This window comes from Meles meles, chromosome 13 (genome assembly GCF_922984935.1).
Source record: "Meles meles chromosome 13, mMelMel3.1 paternal haplotype, whole genome shotgun sequence".
In the NCBI taxonomy this organism is placed as follows: domain Eukaryota; kingdom Metazoa; phylum Chordata; class Mammalia; order Carnivora; family Mustelidae; genus Meles; species Meles meles.
The window spans coordinates 38924216-38938991 of NC_060078.1; the positions used below are offsets into that span (position 1 = coordinate 38924216).

The following is a 14776-nucleotide window of genomic DNA, read 5'->3' on the forward strand; positions in this document are numbered from 1 at the left end:
CTCTGACCCTGAGGCTCCCTGTAGTTTCCCTGATTGGACCCACCTTGAGCCACAGGCCTCCAGGCTGGGGGAGGTAGAGCCATCAGACCAGCTGGCCTCCTGGACCCCCAAGACTCGGGGAAGCTGGGTGCCTGCAGAGCTGACTCATGAGGATGCAGGAGCCGGAGGGGCTGCCACGATGGCCTCCATCCGTGACAACTTGGGGCAGTGGGTCAAGCAGTCCCCAAGGAGTTTGGGGTCTACCTGTGGCCTTGCCTCTCTTTTACCGTGAGCCCCTGGGAGGAAACCCTTTCCCCAGCAGGGCCTTGCTTTCCGCATTTGGAAATCAACAGAGAAGAGTATCAACCTTACCAAGTCTCTTGCCTCTCCCCAGCCCGGAGACTGTATTCTGGAATGTAACAGGGAGGGGCATCAGGAGGCCCTTGGAGAGCTCACTGTGCTTCCTGACTTAAAGACACACGTCAGGTGCCCCTGGGTGGCTCAGTCGGTTAAGCCTCTACCTTCAGCTCAGGTCATGATCCCGGGGTCCGGGGATTGAGCCCCATGTCCATCAGACCTCCTGCGCAGTGGGGAGCTTGCTTCTCTCTCTGACCCTCTCCCTGCTCACTCTCTCTCACTCTCTCAAATAAATAAATTTTTAAAAAAATAAACAAGTACATAAATCTCCAAGACACACGTCAGTTGGCCAGTTTTCTTCATCTTATTCACTAAACACCCTCACTGCCCCGTCGTTTGTTTGTCCAGCCATCCCTCCAGCAGTCACTGGCCTTTCTAGCCTCAGAGGAGAGGGATAAACTTGACCTCGTTCCTGTGGTCCAGGAGCTCCATCCAGGGAGGAGACTGGCCTCCAGAAAGCTGGAGAAGACATGGTCGGCCAGACCCCAGGCCCCTGGGAGGTGAACAAGGGAAGGACGGGCCGATCCTGGAAGGCCCAGTGGAGGCACTTGAGCAATGTCTCGAAGGCCAGCGGGGCCCGGAAAGACAGAGCAGTCGGGGACAGGGCTCGGAGCAGAGCACCAGACATGACCCGTGGCCCTGAGGTGTGTGTGTGCCCATGAGCTGCTGCTGTTGGAGCCGGGGCCTAGGCCAGGCCTCTAACACCAACTTCAGGAGACAGGCTCTGGCTGGGTAGGTGGGAGACAGCATCCAGTTTCTGGAATGGCTCCACTTCGGGGGGGTCAGCTCAGCCTTCCAGGACATGGCCAGAGGAGCCTGGGCAGGCAGAGCTAGGAGGTCAGTGGGGCAGATGGGGGCCACCTGCAAGGTTGGCTTGGAGCTCACTGTGCCCTCTGGTCTGTCCCGCAGGACTTGCTGTGCTGTGTTTGGCCAAGTTGGACCGCGGGGGCCATCGCCTTCTTCCCACCTCGGCCTCCTTTTCCTAACGCCCTTAGCAGCCTTGAGTCCTGGTTGTCTGCAGAGGCCTCAGCAGGTAAGCAGGACGGGCTGGCCCCTGGCGCTGTGCGTCTGGTACTGTGGGGCTGGGGAGCTGAGGTACGAGGGGACAGGGCTTATTTCTCAGTTTTCACTTCTTTCTTGGCTGTCTCCTCTCAGAGGGAGCCAGACAGTGGAGGGGGTTGCATCCTGGCCTGGGACTGGGATATTAGGTTTTGCCTTCTTGCCAGGGCCCATGTGGCCTTAGGCGGGCCTGTCTCTCCCCAGACCTCCCATATATACTGAGAATAATAATGGCGGACGCGCTGACCCCGTCTCTGTGTGCCAGGCACCACACTAAGTGCTGTGTCGTTATTAACTCTTTCCATCTGCACACCAACCTGTGAGGCAGGTGCTGGAATCAGGTCCACTATAAAGGCAAGAAGACTGAGGCTTGTGGTTGGGAAGGAACTTGCCCAAGGTCACATACCTAGCTGAGCCCCCATGGGTACCCCTTTGGGTCTATGTGGCTCCAGCGCACCCATCCCTAATCCCTGGACCATTCTGTCCCTGGCTGTGCTCACGTCTGCTAGCCTTTTCCTGGGGGCAGGAACAGTCATGGGGTCTTCAGAAGTGCCAGGTCCTAACCCAACTCACGGCAAAGGGAGGGGACTCCCACAGGGTGACAGTGGCTGCGGTGGCCTGGGGTCATGCCTCATTTGTGGATGTGGTGTGACATGAATCAGGCCTGGCCTCTGCGGTCCCCAGAGTGATGCCTAGGGCCCCTTCTAGAGGAAGAACATGTTGGCTAGATAAGGTCCTCTCTCCCTCCATCTCCCTAGTTCAGTTTCCCTAGCTTGTATTAGGCACTTACTGTATGCTAGGCCTGGTGTCTGGCCCTAGGATAGAGGGGAAAGGGGCTCATCTCATTCAGGGAGATCACGACAGATGTTATACAAGCCCCGTACCAGTGCAGTGGACAGTGCTGAGAGGTTGGGGATGGGCATTTCAGAGGAGGTAACCCCAAAGTGAGTAGCGTTGTAAGGAGACAGGAGCAGGGGATGGGTAGGAGAGCCTGGCAGGAAAGGGGATGAGATTGGCAAGGGGATGGGAAGATTGTAAAGGCCACAAGTGCCAGGATGGAGAACTGGATCCCAAAGGCAGTGGGGAGCCATGGAGGGTTCAAAGTGAGATAGGGGCCTAACGAAGGTGGCTGCATTGGAAATCTATCAGAAGGGCCCTGCTGCAAGCAGGGAGACTAAAGGGACTGTCCCAAGGGCACAGTAAGAGGTCAGATGCCTCAGGTAGGGCCGGAACAATGGGCATAGAGCAGGAGTGAAAATGTAAGACACCAAGGCAGGGAAGTTGGCAGGGGTGCAGTTGGCCGGGGGTGGGGGAGGGTGAGGATGAGGGTGGGAAAGCTGCCATGATGCAGGGTGTGAGGTAATGATGGAGCTCTGCATGAGTGTGGGGAGTCTGGAGTCTAGGAAGTGTTCTTGGAGGCAGTGGGCCAAGTTGGGGTCCGGTGTTGTCTCTGAGAGGGCCAGGATTTTCGTGAGAAGGAAGATGATTTGGGTGGTGTGGTGGTTAAAAATGGGCATGATGTTCTCAGCTATAAATACTGATACACATATAAGTTCCAGAAGATTCTCCCCACCCACAGTCAAACCTGTATCCACGAATAGCTACGCACACACACTCGTGCACACAGACATGCAAAGCTGTCCATGTGTGCCAAGGGTATATAGATGTGCGTGCACACCAAGGCACAAATGGGCACTCACGCACAGACGCACGCGCTGATACCCAGAGGAACGCTCCCTCACACACGCATGTACACAGACATGGCTTACACACACCGCAAACATACATGTGTGCACACAGACTTGCACGCATGTACACACCCACAGACGCCTTCACAAACTCCCATATTGACGCTCCACAGCCGCTAGGCACAAGCCCTCCCAGCGCACATGGTCCCCCACACTCACGGGGAGGCGCTCCTGTATGTACACAAAGGGGCTCTGTTCCAGGGAGGAGTTGTTCGGGGTTCAGTGGCTTCTCACCTGTCAGAGCTTCCATGGCACAGGGAGTTGCAGGGTCTGTCTGGTGTGGAGGGTTAGTCTATGTGTGGGGAAGAGGTTCGGGCAGGACCTCTGGGAGACAGGAGAGGAGGATAAATCTGCCGGCTTGCTTTGGAGACACAAAGCAACCGAGCACGGAGCCCAGCTCTTGCAAAGTCGCAGACAGGTGAAAGTTTTCACCTGCCTTCGCTGGCCCTGCCCAGCTCCCCAACCCATGTCCATCAGAATCCACTGGAATCGGGACTGGCTATGTCATTTGTGGGGCCCACAGCAAGACAAAAAATAAGAGGCTCATTATTCACAAATGATAATGGGTTTGGTGGCCACAGAGCATCATGGATCCTTCTAAGCGTGGGGCCCTGTGTAGTTGCCCAGGGAGCCTGCTCTGCCTGTATGAAGTGGAGTGATTGCAGGATTAAGTGCCAAGAACTGAGTTTGTGTGCAGTCTCCACCAGTAACTTACCAGCCCAGAGACCTTGGGCGAGTCCCTCGTTGCCTCTAGGAGTCTTGTCTGCCAAGGGGAGAGATGTGCCCTTCCTCCCCTAGTGCCAGCATCTATATTGTCCCCAGCAGCCTGGGACAGTAGCTTCAGCTGGAGTGAGATTAGATCCCCTCTGTCAGGCAGTGGTGTCAAGGATGCCCTGACCTTTGGCGGCCTGGTTTGTCTGTGCTTTGCCAAACCCACCAAGGGCAGAGGTGGCTGGGGGTTCTGCTCTGTGTTTTATTTGCAGAGTCTTCTGCCTCATTGTCTTTTGCCTGCCCACCTCTGCTTGGCAGACTCGCTGTAGCTCAGACGCCATGGAGTCTTCTCTGACCCCTGCCTCTCCCTCCTGACCTTTGCCCTGGGACCCTTCCAGGAGCTACTATGACCCCTTGCACTGAGACGTCTCTACCACATGCAGAGCTCATTCACAACACAACCTGTCACTGAACAAGCCCTTGAGAGGTCCCCTCCTATGTGTCAGATGGGAAACAGAGGCTCAGAGGTACTGCCCGCCTCCTGGCACCTGGGTGAGGTCAGGCCTGCAGCAGCCAGGGGTACAGGCAGTGACAACAGAAGGAGGACCCTGGGCTCTGCTCTGGGCCAGCTTCCCATGTCAGCATTCTGGAAGACTGGCTTTTTCCTCTGGGAAAGAGCTCCAGCCTCTAGCCCAGTAGAGACCCCAGAGGTGTGTGGGGCGCCAAAGAGGGCCCGGTGGAGCTGGAGGGCTGGCCAGCTGGAAGAGACCAAGCCCCGGCCCTGCTCCTCCCTGCAGTGACTTGGCCCCATTCCCGCAGCCAGGCGGCCTGCAGCCAGATGTGTGTGGTTCCAAAGCATCAGGCGCAGAGGTGAGAAGGCCCCAGCTGGTCTGGGCCGTAACGGCCTACAGAGGCTGGACACAGAGAGAGGGTCTCTCATCGGGGGCATGACCGCTGGCCTGTGTAGCCGGCAGCTTGTGAACAGCACTGTGAACAGCTCTGGCCGGTACCTGCAGAAGGTCCTGACCTGATCAAAGGTACAGACTGTGGGCCGAGGCGTCGGGGTTTTCCAGCTCTGCCACTCCTCTTCGTGACACCAGATTAGTGGCTTGACCTCTCTGTGCCTCATTTCCTCACTATTAAAATCGGGATACTGGTAGGACATAACTCACTGTGTTGTGAGGAATTCGGTCAACTAAGCCATGAGAATCTCGGCTGCGGTGTCTAGAATGTGGTTCGCACCCCACCGCGTGCGGGTGGATGGTGGGCAGGCAGCTGGAGGACAGCGGTAGAGTGAACCCAAGTGCTGTGGGCACACGGAGGCGGCGGGGGGCGGGTGTGGCGTGACATTGATGGTGTCATTTAAGAAAGGACGTAGGGAGACAGCAGCATTGGGGCTGGGCTGGCGTCGAGTTTCATGAGGTAATCACAGTTGTTGATCCCAGCTCTGTGGGCAGAGACATGGGGTGACAACCACACTCCCTGGCCAGTCCCTCTGGCCCCTGATTTGTGACTTCGGGTTGCCAGCATGCACACCATCGGCTGTCAGTCAGCAGACTTCCCGGGTTATGTGGAGCAAGGCGGCCTTGGGCTGGCTGCAAAGACCTTGACAGCAGGCCCAGCCGTGGCATTCTCCGGGGCCCCATGGGGCGTGCCTGTCCGTCTTCGGCACCAGCTGAGAATGCACACCCCGTTCTCCTTGCCTGGAATTTGTTGCCCGCAGCCCAGGCCCCTCCACTGCCAGCCTGGGTAGCCTGCCCTGAGCCCACATCCCTGAACCCAGCTGGAGCTGGAGATCATCTACAACCCCCTGATCATTCCTGCCCCAGGTAGACCACTCTCGGTCCGCAGGGCAGGGCTGCTGCCCTAGCAGGTACTCCAAGCAGGACTTTCTTCAAACCTCAATCCTGCCACATACCTGCTGTGTGACCTTGAACAAGCTGCTGCCCTTCTCTGAGCAGCTCTTTATGGGTACATAAAATCAGAAGGCTGGCACCTGTCGGGGGTCACAGCCTGCAGTGGTCTCCGGGGCTTTGACAGCCCAGTGAGGCTGAGACTCTCTTCTAATACAGATAAGGAAACTCAAAGCACAGAGAGGTTAGGAAGCATCCCCAGGATCACAGAGCTATTGACAGAGCTTGGATTCAGCCCAGTTTTATCTGACACCATAATATTTGTTTTCTCTACTAGCAAACTGTGATGGGTACTTGGGTGCTCCCGGGGGATCCATTCACTCTGCCCGCCAGAGCCTGCTGAACGTTTACCAGGCTCTGTGTCCCGTGCTAGGCACTGGCGTCCAAAACTGAATCCGCATCTGAGAAGCTGAGTGAGCACAGCCCTGGGCTTGGAAGTCCCAGGCTCTCCAGTGCAGGGCCTGCTAGCAGGGGGCCCTCAGCAAGTGAAGGCTACAGCAGCTCGGAGGAGCAGCGCTTCCTGGATGCTAGAGGAGGCAGCCCGGGAGACTGCCTTGAGGAGGAGGCTGGATCCCTATGCAGAGTGGGAGAATAGGGTCTTTCTAGGGTCTCTGCACAACTTGGAAAGACTCGCCCAGTGGGGTGTTCAGTTGGAGAGGAAGAGTCATTGAGCCACAACTTGAAGTAGGTGCTGAGGGAGCCCCTGAGGGTCTCAAAGGCTGGGTCAGTTTGACCTTGATCCTGTAGACAGTGGGGAGCCAAAAGGGCCGTCCAGCAGCAGTAGCAACTCTGAAGGCCAGGAAGGGAGGGCGGGCTTTGGCCCACTAGCTAGGGCTCCCAGCTCCACCCAGAGTGGTGACAGCAGGGAGGAGCAGGGCTGGGCCTTGTTTACTCCAGCAGGCCGGAACCCCAGCTTTACCAGGCTCTCTTCAGCACCCCAGACCCTCTGCGGCCTCTCCTGGGCCAAGGGCTGGAGCTCTTTACCAGGAGGAAAAAGCCAGTCTTCCAAAATGCTGGAATAGGAAGCTGCCCCAGAGCAGAGCCCAGGAGCCACCCTCCATTACCCCCATCCGTACCCCTGCGTGATGTGGGCCTGACCTTAGCCCACGGGTGGGGTTGAAGGGAGACATGAGCGAACCTGTTGAGTGATGTGCTAGGGACGGAGAAGCCCAGAGACCAACCCAGGGTCATCCAGCATCCCCGTGACAGGTGCAAGAGACCAGCAGGCCAGGCGAGAGGGATTTTTCCTGAGGGTGGGAGGGAAGGTCTGTGTCCCCCTCAGGCTCTCCCAGAGTCCCGTGTGAGCCTCGCCAGCTGGATGTGATCACCCCTGTAGGTATGCAGAGCTGCACATGTGCCGTAGGGGCCCCTGACCTCGGCCACCAAGAGGGCTCTGCAAGGACTGGCTGGGAATTGGTAAATTACACCGAGAAGGATTCCTTGGGTGTTACTCACTCCAGGTGCTTCTCCCTCCCACTGATGTTTGCTCACCTGGCTCTGTCTGAGCTCCTGAGTCCGTCTCCCTCTGGTCCCTAAGCCACACAGTTAGGATGAGAACAACCACGCCTCTGCCCTGTGTCCCGGGTCCCAAGCCTCCGTGACCTTGCAGGGCGGGAGCAGACATTGGGTGTGGCCGCAAGGGTGGCATCTTCGTTTGAAGCATAGCATCTAAATAGTCTTTAGAAATCATTTGGCCCAATGCCTCACGGTACAGATGGGGAAACTGAAGTGTGGCCCGGGATGGCACGCCATGCTTTCAGCGGAGGCCGCTGCCTCCCTCAGTAGCTTTCAGAGCAGGGCAGGGGTAGAGCCTGGCAGGGCCCCAGACCTGCAGTGGGGGTGGTGACCTGGCCCTGGGGCACAGTGAAGAAAGGCAGGACCCACCCCTAAGGGCCTGGGGGCACAGAGATTAGGGCCTGGGAAGTTCTGGGGGGGTCTGTGGAGATCTACCCAGAACCGGGACTGAGAACAGCCTTGGGCGCCCTCAGACCTGGCTCTGTGAAGCCTCTTTTGTATTCCAGCTTCTGGAATCACCACCTCCTGCCAAGGCCTGGACCATTAGGGCTCCTCCTCCCATCTGTTTACCAAGAGAAAGGAGTGAGGGCTAGAGATTACTGGCCCACAGGCCAGGGCGGAGAGAATACTCTGGAGTCAGGGCCCTATTTGAAAGCTGACAAGTTACAGGAGTGAGAAGGGACAGAAGGCTCATGAAACCAGGGACCTCCCAAAGTCCTTTGTCGGCCCCCTGGACTGAGCCACAAAACAGGGTGCCCAGCGTAGCCTGCGGTTTATGAGGCTGAGGATCTAGTGTGGTATCCAGAAAAAAGGTTTGGGTTCCAAGGGACTCTAGGGTCAAGGAGGGCTTCCTGGAGGAAGTGGAGCTGCAGCTGGACCCTAAAGAAAGAAGATGACTGTGAACTGAAAGCATTCCAAGCAAAGGGGACCAACTGGGTCAAGGCCCTGAGGCAGGCACGTGGGGTGGGTGTCGGGGGCAGACCGTGGGTGGGGCTGGGTGGAGGACCCAGACTGGGCAATGAAAGAAATGAGGGGGACATGCCCCCTAGAGGCCAGATGGCAGAAGGAGAAGGGAGTTTGCACTTTGCTTCTAACTTGCTAAATCCCCGAGTAGATTCCTGCCCCACTTCCTGTGCCTCAGTTTCCCTCAGATCTCCCTAGAGTTTCAGACACAATAGGGCAGTGCCTCAGTAGAAGGGTCTGCCTTTGGGGAGGGTATGGGCAGATGCCAAGATCCTAGGCTGCCTGGGAGTTGGCGGCCAAAGGCAGGGGCACCGCTGCGGGACCCAGGGCTTCTCTTTGGCTCGGGGAGAGCTGACCTCCACGGTTTTGCCAGGAGTCTCCCCCAGCTTGCCAGATGGGGCCTTGGGCCCCCTGGGGAAGGACCACCCCCCACCCCCGCAATGGGCTAAGGGTCTGGCTCCCAGAGCCGACTCCAGAGCCAAGAGTCTGTGGAGTGGGCTTCCCTTGTCCTTCCTGTTCTCAGGGAAGGGGGGACAGGTGACCCTCCCCAAGGAAGGAGGCCAGGTCAGAGCCATTTGAGTCCCACACGCCAGTGCAAGGCCTGGGATGTGTGGAGGGCTGGGTGTGCTGGCACCCTTGGAGTGTGGGCCCTCCCCGTAGCCCAGGCTGAGCCCCGGTTGTGCTCGCTCTGCCTCCATGGACCCACAGCGGCCTCTCTCACCCTCTCCTATCAGCGGGGTGGCAGCCGCAGGCTCTTGGACACCTAATACCCGAGATTGTGCAGATCTCCCTAGCAGTGTGCACTGCGGCCAGCTCAGGCCCCATGGCCAGCTCAGGCCCCGTCAGCCCGGGGCTGGCCTGCATTCCTGCTAGGACAGCCCAGAACTCTCTTCTGCAAGAAGACAGCTACCACCCCTGGAAGGAAGGGCAAGTCACACTCCTGCAAAGCCTCTTCATGACCCCGGCTCCTGTCACCCTCATAAACAATAAAGTGGTGGTCTTTGGAGGGCCCATTTTGTAGAAACTGCACTTTGGGGAGAGAAGGCAGAAATTTGGGTCAGAGTTACACACACTCTGCTCAAATCTAGGGTCGCAGGCCCCGGTCAAGCTCCTCTGGGGACCAAGCCCATGTTTTCTGTTCATGGCCAGAAGACAGATGCACCAGGGCCTAGGGAGAGGAGGTGGGAGGAGGAAGGGAGACCCCCTGGGAGCCCGGGGGCTGGGGAGCCAAGGACAAAGACGCCAGTCATGTCTCTCTTCCTTGGCTCCAGCTACTTTAACTGGCTGGGTCTGCCAGTGTACTGACATTTACCTGGTGGGGAGGAGGGCCTCCTTCCTCTTGAATCAAGATGCTAAAAATAACCGGGCCCAGCTTCCCAGGGCCCCTGCCCAGCTAGCGCCTGCCTGCCCACCTCGATAACCTTTCTCCTGGGCGCTGCGAGCTAATTGCTTTGTGAGCATGCAGTTGCTGGTGCCTAGGACTTCCTTGGGGTCACAGTAGGAAGGGCGTTGCACACTCAGCTTCGAAGACTGAAGAGGGGTCTCTGCCAGGCCTACCTGACCCCCAGGTATTGGGGTGATGGGCCTCTCCCTGAACCCCGGCACTCACCCCCACCTCTTCCCCTGCATCCCCCTGACCCCCCTACCCCTGCATGCTTGGGCCCCTTCCCTGAGCTGCCTGAGTTTCCCCTGGGCTCCCTAAATTCCAGGGGGAGGGGAGGCTGTGCCCCTCATCCTCAGAATTATCGGGTGCTTACCTCAAGTCCTACCACAGACCTACAAGTCGTGTCCTCCTGCCCCCATGCTGCTTGTTCATCCTGTCCCATGAGCCGCTGAGAGGAGCCCAGACATTGGAGACGGACATGTTTAAATCCAGCTGCGCAACCTTAGCAAGTTTCTGAGCCTTTATATTCTCATCTCTGAAATGGGCATCCTATGTGATCCTGTGTTTTTGTAAGAATGAAATGAGGTCACTTGCAGAAAGTGCCAGATCCAGAGAGCTGGGCCCCCAGGGCCACCAGGAAGCACGAGTACCTCTGGCGGCTTCCCTCTCTCTCACTAAGGTATCCATAGACCCTAGGAGCCTAATAAATTTGGTGGATGTGTTTGGACCAGAAGGGGAAGGACTGAGGACCAGGGACTCAGTCTCCCTGAGAACAGGGGTCCCTTGCCTGTTCCTGCCACACCTGCCCAGCCTGTGTGTTTGTCCAGTGTAAGCAGAATTGTGTTGACCCTGGCCCACAGGTCCCCCACTGTGGGGCCAGCCCAGTGGAAATAGAAGTGGTTTCCTGGGCTCTGTACTTGCCAGGTGTGAGAACCTGGGCCGGGGGCCGAGCTCCTCCATGCCTTGGTTTCTCCTGTGAAAATGGCCCCTGCCCCATAATCATGGTGAGATTAAATAGCGCACATGTACGGGGCTTAGATGGGGGTCTGGCCTCGGGCGAGTATTTAGTGGGTACTAGTCGGTCCTCACGGTAGGTAGGTACTGGGAGCAGTCAGTGACAGTAACGGTCACGTGCACACATGATTTCATCCCATCTTCATGACGGTTGTACACAAGGTGTTCTGACAAGCTCTGTGTTCCAGATGAGGAAACTGAGGCACAGAGAGGTCACATACAGTCTGAAAGTGGTAGAACTAAAAACTGGAATTTACATTCGGCCCCACTAGGGTGACCAACGGTTAGGGTTTGCCTGGGACCACCCCAGTTTTTAGTACTGGGAGTTCCATATCCCACGTACCACTCCATTCCAGGCACCCAGGACAGCTGACCATGCTAGCCCCATCTAAATCCTAAGCCCCCCAGACCCTCTGGACCCCCTCCTTGGCTTTAGGGGTGGCTGGTATACTCTGGGTTATTCAGGAGCTCCCGCTGGGTCCCTTCCCCCACCTCCTAGATCCCTCTTCTAGACTGATCCTCCTTGCCCATCCCCCACAGCCTGGTTGCAGTTCCCCCAACCCCCCACCAGCTTCCTCTTCTCCCTCCCTCCCATCTGCCAGCAGGAGGGATGCAGTGGTCCCCCACCACTCTGTCATCTCTGCTCCTGACTTTCTAGAGATGCTCTGGAGACTTCTTCCTTAAAAGAGGGAAGGCAGAGGGAGCCCCCACCCCCAGCCCTGGCCCAGGCAGCCTGGTGAGATTGCACTGGCCCTTCCTGTGAATTGATAGAGAACACTGCTGACAAAGGAGAAAGGTCAGCAGGGGGCCAGAGCCGAGGTGGTGACAGCCTGCCAGCCTGCAGTGCCCCCCCCCCCCCAAGTCAGGGCTTCCTAGTGGGAGGGACCCGGTGCTCCTTGGGGTTCTGGTCAATTCCTGTTGACTCAGTTCAGCCACTGGTTCAGCACAGCTGAAGGTCCCAGGCCCAGAGGTGTGGGGGAGATGCCCGGGTCATCCTGGACACCTTCCCCCCCCCTCACTCCCACCTCCAACAGTCAGTTCACCCCCCTGACCCATCTCCGGACCTGTGTCCCTCTCACCACCCCCACCTTCTGCTGGCTTTGAGGGTCTCATCCTCTTCTTGCCTCGCCATGACTCACCTCTGTCCAGCCGTCTGCTGCCCTCCCCGGCTTCCCACTGTCAGCAGGAATGAAGTCCAAATTCTGAAACTGACATTAAAGCCCTTCTTGAGCTGGCTGAGGCTGCCTCAAGCTGCCAGGCCTCCGCCGAGGACTTCAGCCTGCCTATGCCCTCCCCACCCTCAGACAAGGATTGAGCCTCTCCAGCCCTCTCTCCCAGCTTGGGTGTCTCTCCCCCCCTCCGCAGACATGTCTTTCTAGGACCTGGCCTGCCGCTTTCCTCCCTAAGATCCCTGCCCTCTGGGGGAGGTTGGAAGAGCTCTTCTGTGAGGTCGGAGAGTGCCCTGAGTGCCAGGCCGGCTCTGCTGCTGGCACGCCAGCCTCACCCAGCCTGCAAGGCCAAAGCCTGTAGCAAGAGCCTATGACCCCACGCCATCCCTCAGACTCCCCCTTGAGCCATCCAGTGCACGTCATACCCTAGCTGCAGAGAGCAGGAGCCGTGTCTCCCCAGTTCATGTAGAGGTCAAGCCGCAGTGAGGGTGGGATATTGTGCACAGGCCCTGAAATCCGACCCCACCTCCATCACTTACTGGCTGTGTGACCTTGGGCAGTCACTTAACCTCTCTGAGCCTGAGTGGTACTGTTTGTGGGATATGGGGAGTATCCTTCATAGGAGGCTGAGAGTCAGTGTGGTGACGGGTGTTGAGTATTTGTGCGGCCCTGGGACATCTTAAGGATTAATAAAGTCATCTCTCATCATTACCGTCAGAGCGGGCAGCTCCCCTATTCATGAGATTAGGGGCTCCTCCTGGTTATTTGAATAACCTTCCATTTCTGCCCCCTCACTGTCCCCTCTTTGCCCTTCATCCTGTCCCAGCATTGCTACCCCAGGAAGCCCAGACCTCCCTGGTTCCAGATTGTCTCCTGCTCGCCTGCCTTACCCACCCTGTCTTCACAGGATGCCTTGAGAGCGGGGACCAGGATTTACTATCAGTTTCTCCCATGGCCCCTCACAGGTACCTCCTAAGAGTCTGTTGGGTTGAACCGATGTTCACCAAGTCAAAGTCACCTCTAAGAACAACACAACAATGAGCAGCCGGCCCCCGGGCTCATCCTCGGGCTGCCGAGGGGCATTTCCGAGAGTGAGCGTGAGCTGCCTGGCATCGGGTGCCAGAGGACAAGGGACACCGTCTGGCCTCACCCCTGTGTTTGGGGAGGAGACTGGGGCAGTGTGGGGTTTGACTGCCGCCTTGCAAGGTGTTTCCAGGCTGGTGCCTCTCCCCGTCCTCTGAACTGTCTTGTTTGCCTAGGTCTTTTCCCCACCCCCACGGTTTTCTGTTAAATTGTGTTATTATATTTAAACAAATCAATTCCACTGCAGAGTTTTCCTGTCCTAATGATGAGTTTGCAGCACAAATGCCATTGATTTCTCACAGCCCTGAAAACCAGTTGATGAATAGCACCGGGCTTGTCTTTGGAGAGGCACTTAGAGCAGCTCTGTGCGCCCCTCTCTGCTCCCCCCGCTTGCACGGCCCCCCCATCACCACCCCACCCCACCCCGCATCTCAGGGTCCGGTGACAAAAGGACACCCCCGGCGCCGCCAGGGGTGGAATGTCATCGCAAGGAGCTGGCCCCTTGTGCTGGTAAAACAATCAGTGCAGATTCGTATTGATTTTGGCCAAAGGCAGGAGCGCAGCCTACAGAGCAGAGAAGTGGTGCGGGTGTGATCTTCGTCTTCCCTTACAAGTTCAGAGCTCTGTCCCTGGTGACGGCAGATCGCAGCTTAGGCACCATTTCCAGACCGGGATGGGCCTGCTTTGTAAAGGGATGGTCTGGAGGTTGGGGAGCTGGCCAGGCTGGGGAGCCTGAGGGTCCCCCCTTTGTGCAATCCTTCAGAAACCCTGCTGCTGGAAGTCCCTCCCCAGAGCTTTGCCTTGCGGATTGCTGCCCGGGTCTCGTCTGAGCTTTTGAATGACCCCAGGTTTGGGTGCGTGGGTAGCTCATTGCTCCTAGTTTAGACACGGTCAGCCTAAGTCGAGGGCGGTCACTGGGGGTGAGGAGGGAAGGGCTGCCGGCCAGCTGCAGCCAGAGGCTCCCCAGGCCCCCAGTACCCCAGCTGTCTCCTGTAGGGTTAATGACAGGAAGTTCCTCTGACTCTTAGGCTTTCTGCTGTCCCTTCACCTGCTCCTGGGCTTTCGGACTATGGAACGCAGGTTGTCAGCTGGAAGGGCCTTAGGTGGTCATCATGCAGGGTCTCAGTTCAACTGTCGGTGGCATGCCATGCAAGCCCGTGCACTGGGCTGGGGCAGGGCAGGAGGGAGCAGCATGGACTGTGGCAGATGAGGTCGCCTGCCTCCCCTAAGTCCCTGAGAGCACATAAGCTTTAGTGACCCCGGGCACATCAGTATATGGGATTGGCACTGTAAGCCAAACTGGTCACTGCCTATCCCCCATTCTCTTACAGGCCTTTGTTTTGGAGACAAGAATATATGGCCTGGAGTTAGGAGTGGCTCCTCAAGGTCACAGCACAAGGCCACACAGCTAGCACTGGAGTCTGGGAGGGGGTGGGGCCTCTGGCAATACTGTCGCCCCTCCCCCGGGCTTGGTGAGGCCACCCCAGCATTCAGGGTTAGGGGGCAGGGCAGGGTGCTCTGTTCTAGGACAGGCAGGCCTCTCGCTGCTCCAGAGATCCAAGAGTGGCCCAGCATGCCCCCCTTCCCATCACTCTCAGAGCAGTCACCCACCCTCCACCCTGCAGACAAACCTCCTGTCCCTTATAATCAGGTTAGCCTCCTGCTCTGTGCTCACTCAGCTGAGCTGAACCAGCTGCCTCTAATAGTCTGTGGCCTTCCCCTCTCCCTAGCTCTGGGGTGGGGGAGGGGAAGCCAAGAAATGAGCTGGGAGTGGGAAGGGGCTGCCCCACTCTCTCCATTCAGACCTTGCCATGGCTTCAA

The 14776-nt window shown here is 57.7% G+C and overlaps 1 protein-coding gene across 7 annotated transcripts in view; it reads left to right on the top strand.

The window, feature by feature from the left end:
- The window catches only part of ZMIZ1 (zinc finger MIZ-type containing 1), a 231746-nt gene that overhangs the window by 45828 nt on the left and 171142 nt on the right, over window positions 1-14776 (top strand). For all 7 annotated transcript variants that reach the window (XM_046026215.1, XM_046026223.1, XM_046026222.1 and 4 more), the window contains exon 2: window positions 1306-1429. The gene's annotated coding sequence lies outside the window, so the exon portion shown is untranslated. The remainder of the gene's footprint in view (window positions 1-1305; window positions 1430-14776) is intronic.